Consider the following 18,745-nt stretch of genomic DNA (forward strand, 5'->3'; position numbering starts at 1 on the left):
AAATCTGACAACACTAGCAAACAAATGCCTCTCTGACAAGGACTGGGAGCAACTTCACACCTAACTTTTCTGGAATGCCTCCTCTCTGCCTGTGCTAATCCATTGCTGTGTTAATGAAAATGGCAGATGCCTACTATAAACCAGGTAGTGTTTTGTTAACTCGTTTGATTCTTGCCAAAAAATCAATTTTAGAGATGAATAAGATAAGTAAGTTTAAGCAGCATGCTTGAGGTCACCTGGCTAGTAAGTAGCTGAGTCAGAATCTGCACCCAGGCCAGCTGACTGTAGAGCTTTTGCTCTCAGCAAGGACACCAAATTCCTAGTCACCCGAATCCTCAGCTCTAGCATAGTCCAGCACCTAGAGAATGCACAATCACCACTCATCAAATAAGTGAATGAATTATAGATTATTCAGTGTTCTCTTAACTACTATTTACCTAAGCAGTTGCAAGACCAAATTATACAATGCCAAGGAAAAATTAACACAGGCATATAAACAATATCACAATAGATCTCTGTACTGGTCACATTTTTCCTGGGTAATTCAGATTAATTTGTACAGCCCAAGGTACAATTTGCTGTGCAGGTCATTGAAAAAGAATATACCATTCCTGGATTATTACAGTATACAAAAATGGCATGTATTTCTTGCTAGAGAAATGGTAGAGTCTCTAGGAAAGATTCTTGCTTTTTGCTGGTTTTTGCTCTAGCAGGATATGGGAGAAGACATTGACTTCAACAAACACAAAGAGCTGTCCAGGCAGTGGACTGCCCTTTGGTATCTGGGCACATTTTAGTTGAAAGGAAACAGAGCTTTGTCATTGCATTTTTTTTAACTACATTTCTTTTTTTTAATATTTATTTATTTGGTTGCACATGGTCTTAGTTGCAGCAGGCGGGCTCTTTATTTGTGGCTCACCGACTCCTTAGTTGTGGCATGCGAACTCTTAGTTGCGGCATGCATGTGGGATCTGGTTCCCTGACCAGGGATCGAACCTGGGCCCCCTGCTTTGGGAGCACGGAGTCTTCTCCACTGCGCCACCAGGGAAGTCCCTGTCATTGCATTTTAATGTGTAATGGAAAACAATATTATTTTAGGACCGCTTCAAATTATATTTTAAAACATATCTTCTATTTACAAATGTATTTTTATATTTTAAAAATATTTGTTTTCTGTACTGAAAAGCTCCTTTGGCAGACATTTTGCTAACAATCCAACAATATATTAAAATTTTTTTGTATTAACTACGTTGGTTGATTGATTTGCCAACAGCCAAGGTAAAAGCTCTTTGAGCTTCAACATTTATTGGATGGGAAAGGATTACAACATGTAAAATTCCATCACATATTGTAAAATAAAGATATGGCCCAGATAGACCCAAGATTTCAAGGCCAAGTACAGTTAGTTTGCCAGTCGCTGACTTATTGACATTTCTTATTCTGATCTAATTAATCGACATGAATCAAACGTCTATTGTAAAAGATATGGAGAAGATAGAAATATTCAAGTAGAGATCTATAGAATTAATCATATGGGTGCAATCAATTACTGTCTTGTACATCATTATTAAAAAGGAAAATTGAAAAAGAAACTTTAAGCAACCTCAAATGACATGAGTATAAGTTTTTATGGAGTATGTTCCCTTTAATATTATTAATTTTGACCATTCTCATTACTCTATCCTCAGCAGAATGTCCTTTCTCTGAATGAAAACTAATTTTAAATGATTTAGGAGCACCCTGAGGTGACAAGAACATCTAACAGAGTTAGCAACACTCGGCCTTAAAACCTCAAGTGGCTTTAAAAATTGAAAGGCACAAAACTGAATGATTTTATTCATGTCAAAGCACTAAAAGACCATGTTATGTTTGCCTGAAAATGTGTAAATTGGAGTATTTTTATGCTGTCACATTTTGCTTAAGATTTTAAATTTCAATGTTTATTTTACTTTTTAGCTTTGTTGAAAGAATGATTTTTAGCGATTAATAAAATTAGTTTCCCAATTCATGTGACTGCATATGAGGGGCTCAGGTGCCTGACTTTGGATCTGGGCTCATTTCACTCCTTCACACCATCTATAAGTTCTTCCTTTGGAATGGTTCTGGGAAATACTCACTGAGATTTGCTAGTCTGAAATATGCTACAAATCTTTCACATGTGTAATTCACTTCCAGGCCTCTGCTTCTGTGCTAAGAAGTCCTCGACATAATGTGACATGCAATGCCAATATGACATCCACCTCCTGGAATAAGACTGGGTTTTTTATGCTGAGAGACCTTATATTTGTGCGTAGTGATGAGCTTGGACTATTAATCAAGCAATTTGATCAGCTTGAAAAATTTGATAAGTTTCATACCATCAAAAAGTCCAATAGTGGGGATATGATATGAACTTGAAGGAAGCTGTGGCAAAATAGCTAAAGAGTATACATTCTGGAATCTGACCACCTGGGTCTGATCACTTGATCAAACCTTTTTGTGCTTCAGTTTCTTCGTAGGTACAATGATGATGAGAGTAGGTACCTTGCTCATAGTATTGTCTTGAGATTCAAATGAGATAACAAGCCTATACCATCTACTCTTTCATGCAGTGTGAGCACTGAATAAAAACAAGCTGTTGTGGTAGAGTTCAGAACACCAGCACTGAACATGGCTCTTCCAGGCAAGGAAGAACAGTGCAAGGTCATAGATACCAGGCAAAAGACTACAGTCATGCAAATTGGCATGATGTCATTAAAGACTGGCCTTATCCTTATAAAAGAATCCCCAAAGCGGTACATACAGTAGAGGCCAGTCAGGGAGTTATGGTGGAACTCCTTGTGTCTAGTGATAAAGAGAGCAAGGAGTGTGTGTGTGTGTGTGTGTGTGTGTGTGTGTGTGTGTGTAGTTTTTGTGCTGTGACCTGCTACAAGTTCTTAGGCAAAGTGTCCCTGTAAAGTGGTCATCACCCCACACCAGCATAGACCCGAAGTCAGTTTTCATTGATCTCTCTGGTGAACCTCAGGAAGGGTGTTTTGAAAAGCGTTTGTGTAAAACATAAAGTTAATTCTTAAAAGTCTTGTAGATAATCCTCCCTGACATAGGAACTCCTAGAAGGTTCCTTGGGACTTACGTGTAGGCTCTAGCTGCCACTAGGTGGCAGAGGAACGTTATGAAACCAGCCAATCCTCACACATTAGGAAGCATGCATCTCCCTTTCTTTGTCATCACCTGGCGGGAGCCCAGTCTGAAGGATCCTGAGAGATCTTTCCTGTAACTTGGGCTTTTAGTCCCTGTCTTTGGGTATACTCAGCCCCCAGAGAAGTCTGTGACCCTGGATGGCTGGTACTAGCATAACCTAGTGTGTGGTTCTACTGTTGCCCAAATCCCTAAACAGAAAATATCAAAAGCTTTCCAACCTTTGAAGAATTTTCAGGTCTCCTAGAGCTGGACATTTGGAAGAAAGGCAACATTCCTGCAGCACTTTGCAGATGTTTGTTAGAGAGAATGAGCCCAATGCGCTGTCCTGCCGAGCCATCTCGTTTCCGGCTGGTGGATCCACTTCTCAAACTGCCCACTCCCAGGAGGGGCCAACAACACTACTGTTATCTAAATCTTTAACTTCTTAATCTCAGAAATCATTCTTTTTGGATATTGAGCATAGTTTCTAACACTCCAAAGTTTGGGAGGCTAATTTGGATTAAACTTGAGCGACTTAATCAATGGGTCTTACTTTTCTTTCTTTCTTTCTTTCTTTCCTTTCTCTCAAGATAAGTTTCCAAGTCTGAGCTAGAAAGCACTATTTTTATTTCTGAGCTCTGTCTCAGCTATCTGGAGAGAGTTCAGGATGGGGTTGATCAAGCAGCATTGCAAGCAGAGAGGAAATGCCCTCCAGGAAAAAGAGCTGCTTTAATGTCATATCACCACCACATGAAGAAGAAATCCAGCAGGCTCTGCTTAATGACTCTGAATTTTATTACATTCACTATAGATTGCTAAAAATAACAAAACTTTCTCCTATCGTTTATAACCATCCAATTAATTGTTCCAATTTCTGGAGAAAAACTAAAGGTAGCTAACTGAGGCCCTTGGTTTAAGAATCAAGTCCTCCTCTTCTATTTCCACATGACAGATGTGACTGAGGATTGGAACAGGGCCGGCTGGGATGACAGCAAGGCATGCAATTCATATAAAAAGGATGAGGACCTTACAGTCTGAAAAGACACCTTATCGAGGTGACAGGAAGCTGGCTTCAGAGCAGGCAACTGCGCGTGTGTCCTCTGGTGCAGTCCCCTCTCTCCTACCAGTGCCCTAAGCCACTGTCAGTTAAAGCCTCAGTGTGTCTGGGATCTGTTCACGGCCTCCATCTCCGGCATAGGCAGTGCTCTCTTACTGATGAGCTACTAGCCTTTGGTGTCAACTGAGCTGTTGCCAGACCATTTTTCTGCCCATCCAGCCCTCCCTTCTGCAAGTGACAGTGGCCATATGCTCCCTCTGGGGCTGGAGCTTTCCAGCAAAGGATCTGTTTCTCAGGTTAGGAAGAAAGTGGGAGAGAAAATCCAGCTTTCAAATTAAGGGCACATGAAATTCGGGGCTTCCAAATTAAGTCAACACAATCATTTCCTTCTTTGAAGGAACCCTAGGCCCACGCAAGCCTGGGCTGGAGGTTCAGCCCCTCCTGCTTCCTATAGGGTTGTTGGAAGCCATCTATGAATCAAAGGAAGCCTGCGAGCGGCCGCCTGCCCGCGATCGGGGGCGGGGCGGAGGCGGACAGGAAGGCAGACGAGGAGCTGAACCCGCCTTTCTGAGTCCGGCTCATCTCTTTGTCCAGGTGTCTAGGCAGGGCTTTGAAAGGCGCCCTGGGAGTGGGGAGCGAGCTGGGAACAGCTCCCCTTAGGAGCTTCCAGCCACTTTACCCGACCCGCGGCTGTGAGTCCCTTTTCACTTCCTAAATCATCTCTTGAGGATTTCCCACGGCTTGAACCACGGCTCTGCCCTTCTTTTCCTTCTAGAGCCTCACCTCCATCTGCGCCCCTGCCGTCCCCCGCCTCCCTGGGTGTAGAGCCCCGTCTCAACTCCTCCTTTGGCCCAGGGCCCCTCTCAGCCCACGGGGACACTGATCAGGCTTCCCTGCCGGAAACCTCGTCTCCTCTAAGTGGTTTTCTCTCTGGAAAGGAAAACCTCACTCATTTCTGTCTTTCTCATTCTAGACGGTTTAACCCTGGCTTGACATGTAGGGAATTTTTCTCAGGGAGCCGTTTCCATTTACTGTAGGATAATATTTGCTTTAGTAGCTGGGTATGTTGCTGGAGCTTTGGTAATAAAACTGAGGTGTATCTAGAAATTTGCAAACTTGCTTTAGTGGGGAGTGAAAAATATGGTTTTCCTTAATAAAATCTTTGATAAAGGACTTGTGCTGCATTGGGAATGCACCAGTAGTGCATCCTCTGTGGTGGCTGTTTAGATGGGCAATCAGCCACTGCCCCAGGGTCCTTACACCTCATTTTATGATGCTTGGGGATCAGCAGACTTAAATTTGCCTTTACTTCAAAGGCCACTGGAAGAGAGGGAAAAGCTGCATCACTTAGAGCTTAACATGTCTAAGATTCACACATCTCCCAAGCCCCCATATCACCCCCATGTCACAGTCTGGGTGGGATGACAACTTCCCCAGTCCGCATGAAGAATAGAGATTTTGAGATTGTTCTTTATTGGCATGATTGGAATCTTTGCCAGGTGTGCATATATTGATAAGAATCTAATGATCATCCTGAAAACTGCAAAGATGATGATAATGAAGACACAGAGGCATGTTTTTAAGGAATCCAGTTAAAGTACAGTACTTACATTAGTAGACAGGAATGCAAATTCCCAAAACGCTTAGGTTTTGGTCCTGGAGCTGGGCAGGGTACAGAATCACCCAGGTTGGTCTTCAGCCAGAGCATGGCTGGAGAACCCCGATTGTGACTGCTGCACGCATGGCTTATGTCGCTGTCACTTTCAGCAGTTACTATTTTAACCAGGTCAGTGCCTGATCTCTGCCTGCTGGGAAAGTCAGCTGTGTCCTTCCTCCAGCCTCCCTCCCACCCCAGTGGTAACCAAGGCATCTCTAGCCGTTTCAGCAGGGGGCGTGCTCTGCGCAGAATACAGCTTGGCTCCTAGGCCGCCTGTTCCGGAGCTGTCTTTGGGACTGAGGGGCCTTCTCTCTGCTTCAAAAAGGCAGACCCCAGGCATCAGGCCCACCTGGGACTTAGTGAACGTCCCTGGGGAAGCAGAGAGGAAAAGGGGAAATGGGCTCATAATGCAAATCATTGCTCACGCCCCCAAGTTTCAGTCCGGCCTCGGAATGCAAATGAGCTCTGCCGCCACCTCCCAGACAGTAAACTGGCAGGGGAAGCCTAGACTTAGAAGTAAAACGGTGACCCCTTTGCAGTGCCTGGTCACTTTTGGCCTGAGCAGGGGAGGAGTGCACTTCAGTTTTCCCCAAAGGAGACAAGTCAGGATCCAAGGGCTGTTTTAATTGGAATTATGTCTACCTGAAGAAGTCTAAATTTTTCTCAGGATCTTTGTCATTCTCTGCATGTTGCTCAAATAAGAAATGTGAGTATTAGACAAATAAGGGCAGATGAGAAGGGCCGTTTTAGCTTTTCTTTGGGGGAATAGCGGGTGTGGACCCTGAATTATTTTCCAGTGCTGCCCTGCCTAGGATCAAATGAACATTTTGCTCTAAATACTAATTGAACTAAAAGTCACCTGAACTGAAAGGAACGTTGGAATTTGTGTTTGTGTGTGTATAAGCCCTAGGGCAATTAAACAGTGAGGAAGCAATAAGTAAATCAGAGATCCATTACAAGGTAACAGCCACAAGGCAGGGCGTTTTCACCTAAGTCAATTGTTTTATTTGATAAAGAAGTTTCCAACTGGGGCATGAGGACTAAAGTTCACTCTATTTCTTACAGGGTGTTAACATCTTTGAGCCTGTGCTAGGCTGTTAGGGCCGCCATAGCAAAAGACCACAGACTGGGTGGCTTAAACAACAGACATTTCTTTTCTCACATTTCTGGAGGCTAGAAGTCAGAGATCAAGGTGTTGGTAGGGTTTTTGTTTTGTTTTGTTTTGCTTTTTTCCTGAGGCCTCTCTCCTGGGCTTGCAGAGGGCTGCCTCCTTGCTGTGTTCTCCCTTGGTCATCTCTCTGTGCTCCCACAGATGATGTTCTGATGTCCGCTCTGTGTCCTAATATCCTTTTCTTATAAGGACACCAATCTCATTGGCTTAGGGCCACCCTAATGACCCCATTTTAGCCTAATTACCTCTTTAATGACACTGTCTCCAATAGAGTCACATTCTGAGGACCTGGGGGGTAAGGCTTCCACACATGAATTTGGGGGGATGCAATTCAGCCCATAACACAGCCCCAGTTTCCTCACTGGGAAAACTGGAATAAAACTTCCTATCCTTTCTTATGTTTAGGCTCAAATGAGATAGGGGTGGGATAGGCAGCTGAGGACAATGTGTCTTATGGGCCAATGTGAAAGTTGCATCCTCAGTATACACCCCAGGTTTGGAGGCCAAGTTTGCCATGAAAAGATGAATTTGCCAAGGTGCTACTAAATATCACGCTTTCTTAGCTATTTGAGCTTAAATGCAAATCATGTTTTCATTTATTTATTCATCACCATTGATTTCAGACCTACTCTGCTGGGCACTGGGTCAGTGTAATCCATTATCTACAGATGATGCAGAATGGTGAGTTGGCTGGATGAATTTTGTAGGAAATTTCATTAAGCAGGAGAAGACTTCTAATTTGTCTTCCTGTGCAGCTTATGGGGAGCTTCACAGAAAATATCTCTTGCCTTCAACAACTTCCCCTGACTCTTCCTTCCTCAATCACAGGAGGCTACTCAGGATCTGGAGATTCAGAAGAGCTCGGAGGTCACCCTGGGTTGGGGGCTGGAACCACACAGGTTAAATTCCGGGTGGAAAAATTCAGATTCTGTCACTCTTAGAGACTGAATATCTGATATAGTGAGGCAAAGCTGGGTTCTATGAAAAACAAGGGTCAGTTACACACACATACACACACACACACACACACACACGGAGGAGTGTACAGAGGCCAGAAGAGTTTGCATGTGTCCTTGAGTAAAGTACGTAGCACTGGTATTTTCAACGGTTAGGGAGTCCCAAGCTGTGCTGAAGTGTGCCCCAAGTTCACAGAGGGTAAAATGACATCATCATGCACCCTCGATCTCTCTCTCAAATTTTGAAACTTCAAAGCTGAATGAGGAGCATAAAATCCAAGCTCTGATGTCAGCTCGGGAACTCCTTCTCTGTTGGGTTCTAGTCACATGACAGGGTGTGGGCAAGATGGGAAGTTTAGCCACACTGTCCTTGGGAATCCAAGGGCAAAGTGGTGACACCTTGATTTCTTTCTGGTGCCCAGTCCTGAGTCTGAAGCCTCACGGTCCAGGAGGAGTCCCAAGAAGAGATAAGAAGTCCACAGCCCCGAAATAGATTCTGCGATAACGGAGGCAGAAACGAGCCTGCAGTGAGTACTAAGGAGGAAGGAACTGAAGAGTATTGGAAAGTCCACTTGCTACACGACAAAAGCAACCTCGAGAAAATGGGAAGAAGAGGGACCTCAGGAATTTAACTTTTTACCTTGGGCCAACAGACCACTTTGTAGTTCTGAAACTCCCCTGGACTTCAATATTGCCTTATTTCCAAAATGGGACTGGAAATGGGAATGACAAAGCCAAAAATATCAAACAGCCTTGGATCCTTGGTAAAAAAAAAAAAAGACTAGCAGCAACACATGGCAGAGCTCACCTCCCCCATGCTGCACATTTCATTGTAGGAGGAAAACCACAAGCTGAACCCTGCAAAGGCTATCGTAATTAACTCACAAGTCCTCCTGTGCTTCCTAGTGGTTTTTGAGTCTCTGAGGTGCAGAAGTAATGTGAGATGGGGTTACTTAACATGTGTTATGGGAGGAGGAAACAAAAGCGCATTTTTAGTCTTGTTTGCTGAAAGAGTCCATTATGTCCATTTAATTTACTGTTCCCAGGGTCAAGGGAATCATCTCCACGTGACATTTATCTACGTTAATTTGGGATAAGAGGTGCTAACGTGTGGCAATCAAGGTTTTAATGGCAAATAACAGAGACCAAGTCTGGACCCTTGAAGCAGAAAAAACATTGATTTAAGTGTATCAGATGCTGTCCTAGAACCCAGGAGGTTGGAGAATAAAGCTTGGAGTCTGTATAATCAGCCACAATCCCTGACGTCAATTCTGAGGCTGTCCTAAGTGACACTTCACTGCCTTTGCTTCGGGCAAGAGACTACAGCTTGGACCACGTCTCACATTGAACAAACTTCTGGGTCCTCTATAAACTGGCTGTAGTGGCCACCATCCCAGCACACCCCCAAATCCTAAGCAAGGTTCTCCTGGTCCTCGCTCTCCAATGATCTTTATGAGGCTCTCCCCCACCTCTTTTGGGAAACCCAACCTGAGCCGATGGAAGGGGGCTCATGCTCTTGAATTATGCCTCCCCCTTGCGGTACCCCCATTGCTTTTGCTCAGGTTGGAGTTGTTCTGTCTGGAGTGACACTTGGGGCTTCAGCTTGATGGTCAGTGATGTTTGAAGAGGTGGTCCAGACCCCTTGGTAACTGAGCCCTCTAGGCTGGGTCCCCTTGTTCTGCTGTGGGCATGGTAGGCACTCCTGATTCTTTGAGTACTTGGTCTGTTAGAGCAGGCTCATGCATGTCTGAAGGAGGGACAAGTATGAAGCCTCAAGGGGCAGTGTAATCTAGACTCATATCAGGAAAGAAAATTCTCACATACACTGCAAGGCTCTTTTCCTGCAGGGACAGCCAGATTTATTTTTTATGCAGAGTGGTCACCTTGGGGGCCCACCAGATAGTAAAGGACCCCCATACTACCCTCTAGTGGCTGCTCCTGTTGGCATTCTCCACAAGTGCTCCTGGCTGACCATTTATGGAAAGGACTCTTCCATCCTTTTGTTCTTCTCCGTCCCCCTCTGGGGGGTGGAGGGTGGTACAGGGCCTGGTGCTACTTCTTCCCATGACAGGGTTATGTGTCACCCTCTACAGGTTGGTGGTACGAGGCCATATGTTGAACATTTAACGTGGTGAAATAACCAGCTTGAGAATTAACTATGCCTATTTTTTTCTCAGCTGTACGCTCATCAGGAAAGAATGAGAGGTATTTTTTCCTTCTTCTTCCAAAAGAGGAGCCAGGTTCTGTGTCCTGGATGTCTGGACGTCTCCTGTCTCAGGCGAGCTTTAGATGCCTGTGTTTTCAACAGTCTAGGTTCCTGCAGGAGATAGGACTTAACCCACTGGAAGGACAAGGGCTCTGTGGGTTGAAGGGGAGGAGCCCCAAGGCTGGCCAGATGCAAGGAGTGAGACTCTGAAATGGTGAAGACCCACCTTAGCTTGCAGGCAATACCTTGTGAAAGGGGACACCTTGGACAAGGGCTGGTTACCTGCAGGCCAGTGAAGGATCAGGTACTGATCCCTGAGGCTCTAACAGCCAAGGCACGTGTCCCCTGATACCCAGCCTGGCAGGTGAGGAGTGGAGCCCTCACCATTAACTGCCTGCCAGCACCTGGGCCAGGCTGGCCTGGGCTCACGGAGCTAGTGAGGCTGGCATCCGATGGATCCACAGCACCGAACAGGTGGCCGTGGACTGCACCCATAAGGGGATGTAAGGTGAACCAGCTGAGCACTGATCCCATGCTTAGAGGGGCTCTACTATGGCCCTACTAAGTTCCCAGGGTTCCTTATAGCCCAAGACTGGAGGTGGGAGCCCCAAAGAATCAAATGGATACTGGACTTCTCCCTGACCCTTAAGAAACCTGATTTTGGAAAAATTTAAATTTACAGAAATGTTACAGAGATAGTACAGAGAGTTCATGTCTACTGCTCACTCAATTTGCCCCAAACTGAGGCAAATTGAGTGAGGGGTAGACATTGGGAACAAGTTACTTTTCCATGGTATGTTGTCAAAACTCAGAAACCATCATTGGTACACTATATTAACTAAACCCCAACTTTATTTTGATGTAACTAGTTTTTCCACTAATGTCCTCTTTCTGTTCTAGGGTCTAATCCAGGGTACCGTGTTGTATTTAATCACCATGTCTCCTGAGTCTCCTCTGATCTGTGACAGTTTCTCAGTCTTCTCCTGTTTCTCATGACCTTGACAGTCTTAAGGAGGGCTGGCCAGCTATCCTGTAGAATGTCTCCCAGATTGGGTTTGTCAGATATTTTTCTCATATTAGACTGGAGCTATGAGAGCTGGGGACTTGCCCTTCTCATCACATCACGTCACATCAGAGGGTACGTGCATGACACCCACATGACATCACTGATCGGGTCAGCCCTCGTCACTCGGTGAAGGAGGTATCTGCAAGGTTTCGCTGCTGTTAAGTCACTATTTCCAATTCCCTATTCCTATTCTTTATAAGCCATCTGACCCTGTTTTATTTGCAATAGAAAAATAAAGAAATGAGATGCTCCGTGCAACTGAGTACTGTGGAACAATTCTTGCCTGGTATATGTATATTTGAACAAGGGTTTTCTTGAAGCCCTCTGCCTCAACCAAAAGTAGCAACTCTAATGGTAGGAATTTCAGGCTCTGTGACAGTTGGGTGTGGGCGTGTGGGCTTGGGTGATAAATGTAAGCAGCATTCTCAATCCTACCACTCAGGCAGTACCCTGCTCCTCTGTCTATATATAGAGCCAGAGCATGGAGTATCCTGTTCATAAAATCTTAGTACAGATTTGAAAACTTAACACACCTACATACGTATCAGGGACCATCCTTCCACTTATTTTCTAACACAGGGTGTGAGCACAGATTTAGAAGGGGTGATGATTGTTTACCCAAGACAAATGAAGCATCTTTGGTTGAGGATGTAATTAGAGAGGAACATGGCTCCCCTTCTATTTCTAGCCCAAAGTGTTCCCAATGAGACAGTCATTCCATTTCAAAAGCAAGACCTTCCCTACATCTTTGAAACTGGAAGGTACATAAGGATGAAGACAAGTATACAACCCTCATCTGTGTTCCCGTTCATCAAGTAGAAAGATGCTGCTTTCAAAGTCTTGTTGTGGCCACTTTCAGCTCCAGGTATCACTTTCAGCACCTCTTATTTTCCCAACTGTTCTGATGACCCTGAGAGTTATGGATTTTCAGGTTTAATGCTTTAGACAGAAAGTACTTCTGTGGTTGGAATCAGCAGGAAGACTCTATGAATCATTCAGAATATCCGAAACGACAGTCAAAGTAGTTATTGGAACATTGCAGAAGTTGTTTATTGGGCTTCTGACTCGTAGAGAAGCAAGGAATTTAGCAACAGATTTAGAGCAATAAAGCATGGTAATGTTTATTCACACTTTGTGCTGCCAACATTAAAATTCAGCTCCATAAGTCTCTGACTTGGGTCCTGAGCCGAAATCATCTCATAATATCCCTCCGACGTGGGTTGTGTGGCAGCATTTCTGCAGAAGGTTGGAGTGGGGCATAGATTTCAGAGAAGCCTTTTGAAGAGACTGGAGATCAGGAAGGGCCTGGAGGCGGTTCTGAGATCAGGAAGACCCAGCTGAGCATCCTGAGGCCTCCTCAAGATCGAGGCTGAAGCTCACCTCACACATTCACCCCTACCCGGCTCTTATTTCGAGCTTTCCTTTTATTTAACACCTTTTGCCGGAAGCTGGACTGCTGGGCAGAGGAAGAGAGCAAGATTCTGCCTCTGTTCCTAAGCAGCTCACAGTTTAGTGGGGGTGGAGACAGGGGGAGGGTGACATGAGACAGACAGATGAACAGCTGGGCAGTTAAACCAGTGGCCAGAGTTACCCAGGTGACGAGGTGGGGTGGGGGACGGGGAAGGGGTTCTCGGCAAAGACAGAGCAAGGCTGCGAGAGCTGCGCGTAACTAACCCAGCCAACCTCCATGGAAACAATATGTTGTTGCTCTTTTAAGAAATGACATGGTGGGCTTCCCTGGTGGCCAGTGGTTAAGAATCCGCCTGCCAATGCAGGGGACACGGGTTCGAGCCCTGGTCCGGGAAGATCCCACATGCCGCGGAGCAACTAAGCCCATGCGCCACAACTACTGAGCTTCCGCTCTAGAGCCCGCGAGCCACAGCTACTGAGCCCGAGCACCACAGCGACTGAAACCCACGTACCTAGAGCCTGTGCTCTGCAACAAGAGAAGCCACTGCCATGAGAAGCCAGTGCACCGCAACCAAGAGTAACCCCCACTCGCTGAAACTAGAGAAAGCCTGCGTGCAGCAACGAGGACCCAACACAGCCAAAAATAAATAAATAAACAAACAAATAAATAAATAAATTTATTAAAAAATAATGACATGGTGATTAAACTTTGTTTGGAAAAATAAACATACCAGCAGAGTTAAGAACGTTTTGAGAAAGCATAATGAGGAGAGGAGGAGCCTTAAATATTAAAGGAGATGTGAAAGCTACTTTGAAACACTGCGCTCTGGGCATAAGAATTGATAAGTGGCTAGACAGACAGAACAGTCAACCTAAGAGAGACCCCAAACATTTAAATACTTAGTAGATCATAAAGGAACCAACGGAGAAAGATTGGGATTATTCAAACAATGATGGAAAATTTAGTTATTTGTAAAAGATGAAAATTACAGCCTCACCTGATAGATTAAAGTACATTACAGTGGATTAGCATAAAAGTAAAACATGAAGCCTTTTAAAATCAGAAGAAAATATCAAAATTGAGCACTTTCTAAGGGCCACATCAATACAATTAATTATTATGAAAAAGAATGAGATTTTCCAACAAAATAAAGGAAGTTCTTAAGTGTCTAAAGAAACAATAAGCACCCAAAAACGCAAATGACAAACTGGCAAAAATATTTTAACACTGTGATAAAGGGTTAATGTCCTTATTTTACAAGCAAGCCTTACAAAATATTAAGAAAAAAACTGCACCAGAAAAATAGACAAAGGATATGAACAGAAGTGCAGATACCCAATAAACATGAAAGAATGTTGAATCTTAGAGATAAAGAAAGAATGCACAATAAAATTAAAAGATAGCATATTTTCGGCTATCAAAATAGCAAAGATTTTAAAATAAGGGACTTAGGCAATAGGTACCATGAGCCTCGAGAATATGTTTATTACCTTTGACCCTAAATTCCACCTTTAGGAATCTGTCTGAAAACTTGAATTTTGAAAATAACCGTCCCGTATTTTAACTTAATTGTTTTATTTTTTTAAATTTTTATATTTTTAGTCATATTAATAATGTAAGTTCACATGTATATTTTATTTGTTTTATTAGGTCCTATTTGTCAAGATGGAAAGCTATAATATATTTTAGTTAATAGGTTAACACTGATTTATAACTTTAAGTAGCTGGACATTACTAATTAGCTATGTTATTTATGAAATAGCTTTTCAATATTATCACATTAAATATTATATTTGCTATGCAAAGGAAGCACAAGGTAATCCCTTTGGAAAATGTTTAACTCATCAAGTATTGTAGAAGTAACCCCATTTTTAAAAAAGCAAACTCTCCTTCCATAAACGTATGCTAACTGTGGCCAAAACCCACAAAATTATATCTGATTAGTCTCCTCTTTTACGTCATTTTACAACATTGTAAAGACAAAGGGTTTGCAGTCAACTTGTTGAGTTGCTAATACTGTGACAACAGGCAAGTCATTTAACCTCTGTGAAACTCAGTTTCTTTTTTTAAACTTAAAAATTTTTTTTAAGTTTTAATTTCTTAATTTTAATTAAAAATTTTTTAAATTTTATATTGGAGTATAGTTGATTAACAATGTTGTGTTAATTTCAGGTGTACAGCAGAGTGATAAGTTAGACATATACATGTATCTATTCTTTTTCAAATTCTTCTCCCATTTAGGTTATCACAGAGTACTGAGCAGGGTTTCCTACGCTATGCAGTAGAACCTCAGTTTCTTAATCTTTAAAATGGGATTTTGCTGTTAGTTAATTCCCTAAAGTATCAGAGGGCAAATAATAATTGCTCAGTAAATGGTAGTGTTATGGTTTCCATGTTTCCATGAGATCATTCTGTTCCAACTCCTCAACATGTGTTTGCTGATTTGATTTGAATTAACAGGCAAACCACCATTCTGTGTTTAGGAATCTGGTAGAGAATAGGAATCTGGTAGACAGAAGGAAAGCATTTTGGAAACTTCTAAGGATCTTGGTGTTTGCAGATGAAAAGCCGGTGGGCACCATACAGAATAAATTAGTCCAAGCGCTCAGATGGAAGAAGGAAGCAGGGGCTCGTGGGAAATGGTGAAGTGTCGATCAGCCTAGACAAAAAATTAAAAAAAAAAAAAAAAAAAGGCAAGCAGTTGGCCACACCAGTTTTCAGGACATATCTATCCTGAAGGAAGTCACCAAAAATATTGCTCCACTTGAGCTTGAAAAAAACCGTCCTGAGGTTTTAGGATGTACCTGTCGTAGATACATGTCTTCCTGTGAGAGACACTCATCATTTGTGTCAAGATAAACTTGCCCACTGGTGCTTCTGCGTGATGCAGGAGACTTAAAACTGGTGCGGAGACTCGGTTAACAGGACAGCTTCTGGGTGAGATGACCTCTAGCTGGCTCCCAGATTCCCACTAAAGAAAGGGGAACAGCCTGTCTTAGAGCTGGAAACTAAGGGTGACTGACTGACACGTGACAGGAACAGGGAGGGATTTCTGTCATCTACAGCTTAAACCCGACCTGATTCAAGGAAGGTGTGATCTAATCTGGAACTGACTCTGTAATGCAGACATCAAGCAAACTCCCTGCCCCCAGAGACCACAGCTCGTAAAACTTCAAAGCCCGACCCACCATATCTGTGAATTCCTGGGGCTTATATTCTCGTGATCCCTTCTGCCTCTGGCCCCTCTGTTCCTCATGCAGCCCCTGCTTGACCTTCTATCAGCCTGGCCAGGAACTCAAACCCTTCAACACTTTCCACAAAGAATTCACTCAGCCCAGGCACTTCATGGGTTTAGTTGTCTTAACTCAGTTGTTCTCCACTGGGGGCAATTTTGCCCCCCCGGGTGACATTTGGTAGTGTCCAGAGACATCTCTGGCTGTCACCTCTGGGGGATGTGTGCTAGTGGCATCTACTGGGTAGAGGCCAGGGATGCTACAGGGCATAGGAAAGCCCCCATGACAAAGAATTATCAAGCCCCCAATGTCAATAATGTGACATTGAGAAAGTCTACCTTAACTGAAGGTGTGAAGGTCGTGGGGCTGGTGGCCTCTCACAGTGCATGTGTTTCTGCCATCTCTATGACTTCCTTTTCTCATTTTCCTCTCTCTCCCTCTTTCTCTCTCTCTCTCTGTTGCTTCTCAGGAGCAAAACCAATTCCTCTCCCTGTCTCATGGTCTGCAATTCAGCAATCATCTTTAGTAGTAAAAATATGCCTTTGGAGTCTCATCCCCTCTACCAAGCAGCTGGTCAAGTTATTTCTTCCAAATACCACACTCTCCTTAAGAGGAATTCTGGTAAATACGATTCCACTATCTTATTAAATACACATGTAAAGGGACTACTTACCTGGGAAGTGGAAGAGGCTTCGACCCTCACCAATATCCACCAAATTTGAGGGTGAGGGCTGTGTGGGACAGCGGGGACAGGGAAGGGAGGGAGAGAAACACCAAGCTTCAGCCAGCCCTTTAGAATCTTTGGGGAGCAGTCAAGTCCAGCCCCAGCTCTTGGAATGGACAGCGGGTCTCAGGCAGAGTCAGGGGACGCGGTGCCGCTGGCTCAGAGCACAGCTGCATCAGGCAGAGTGTGTATGTCGCTGTGAACGCGAGCAGGGGTCTCTGGCATGTAGGTGAAACCCACTGCCCAAGGACCTATGGAGCTGCCTTTCTTCCTTCTTCTCTCCCAGCCCCCTCCATGCTCTCTGACGAAGCTGCTGGACCTTCGACCTAGCAAAGTGAAACTAGAGTCAATCTCTTTACTTGCGTAAAAAATTCAAACAGGTGACCCAATCATTTTGAATGATTGCACCTCAGCTCCCAACCCTCCTCTCTCTCTGGAAGGCTCAACTCAGACAGAATGCATGAAACACAGTGGGACTCCACACTTCTAAAGAAGGGGACCCATCCCAGGAATCAAGCAAATATGCAAAATAAACTATGAAATCAACTCAGTGCAAAAAAAAAAAAAAAAGCTAATTTGCATTCTCAGTAAGATCCAGGAGGACATGGCTGCTGGGAAAACATTCAAAGCAAATTCGAGGAGGAGATATCTGAGAGCAGAAGAGGCAGCCTGGAGATGAAAACTGTGATTTTGCCATATTACAAACCCCAGTGGAGGCACTGGGTACCACAGAAATGTAAACCAGGGCAGCAGAAGATAAGGTTAGGAAAGTCTCCCAGAGCCCAGAGGAAGAATAAAAAAGAGATTATGGGGCAAGTTTAAGAGCAATAAATATTATTTCAAAAAATGATTGGGGGGCTTCCCTGGTGGCGCAGTGGTTGAGAATCTGCCTGCCAATGCAGGGGACACGGGTTCGAGCCCTGGTCTGGGAGGATCCCACATGACGCAGAGCAACTAGGCCCGTGAGCCAGAATTACCGAGCCTGCGTGTCTGGAGCCTGTGCTCCGCAACAAAAGAGGCTGCAACAGTGAGAGGCCCACGCGCCGCGATGAAGAGTGGCCCCCACTTGCCGCAACTAGAGAAAGCCCTTGCACAGAAATGAAGACCCAACACAACCATAAATAAATACAACTTAAAAAAAAATTTATAAAAAAAAAAGATTGGGGAATAGAAGAAGGTGGAATGGAAGCAAAAGGCGGGGAAGGATACTCTGAAAAGAGGGGACCAGAGAGAACGAAGATCTTAGAAAGAGTGAATACAGATCTTACGAGGAAATACGACGTATCCCGAGAACAGGCAGAGGTAAGCCTTCTAAAAGCAAGATTCAGTGAAGAGTGAGACTTGTCTGGGCCCTGCCCACCCTGGCCACCAGCATCTTGACAGCAATATTTAGACAGTGTCTGCACAGCCCACACATTCTCCTCTAACCTACAAGATTTGTCTAATCTGGAGCTTTAGGTAGGCAATAAAAAAGATCTGATAAGAAGAACTAGAAACCACTTATTAAATGAGAATTGCAGTTTACTGCGATTAACTGAAGAATAATTTATATTGTGCATAAGCATTTCATGGACATATGTAACCTGCTCTTCTGATGTAGATGATTCGTGTATTAATTCCCTGGGTGTGGGGGGTTGGTAAAAAACCTGGGAAGGGGTGGCTGAGAAAACAGTGCTTATTTTTTTCTGGTCTGGGTTCCTCTTCTGCCTGTGTCCAGGCACTGCTGCTCCCTTGCTAGTCTGAGAACCCGGGTTGTCATTACTAGTCTTGTTTCGCCGATGCTTTTGTTCACCATTTTTTTTTCTGTTTTTTTAAGTACAGTCTTCTCACCAAGGCCGGTGCTGAGTCTGCCCGCCTGTTCTTGCTGCCTCTCACCCGTGTGTGATCTCGGCTCTCTGTCCCTTGTCTGCCTGCTATAAGGTGCAATGTTGAGCTCTTTAGAGTGTGCGTACACTATGCCAGTGGAAGGGGCTAACTGCTTTATTTGATGGGCAAAATCCACTCGTAATTGGAATGTGAGATGAAGACGTACCCACAGAGAGCTGGACTCCGTGACACACCCCATGTAACACCTTGAAACACCCTCCAGGCTGCTGCTCAGGGTT

This window comes from Mesoplodon bidens (genome assembly GCF_964165515.1).
Source record: "Mesoplodon bidens genome assembly, chromosome: 1".
Lineage (NCBI taxonomy): Eukaryota > Metazoa > Chordata > Mammalia > Artiodactyla > Ziphiidae > Mesoplodon > Mesoplodon bidens.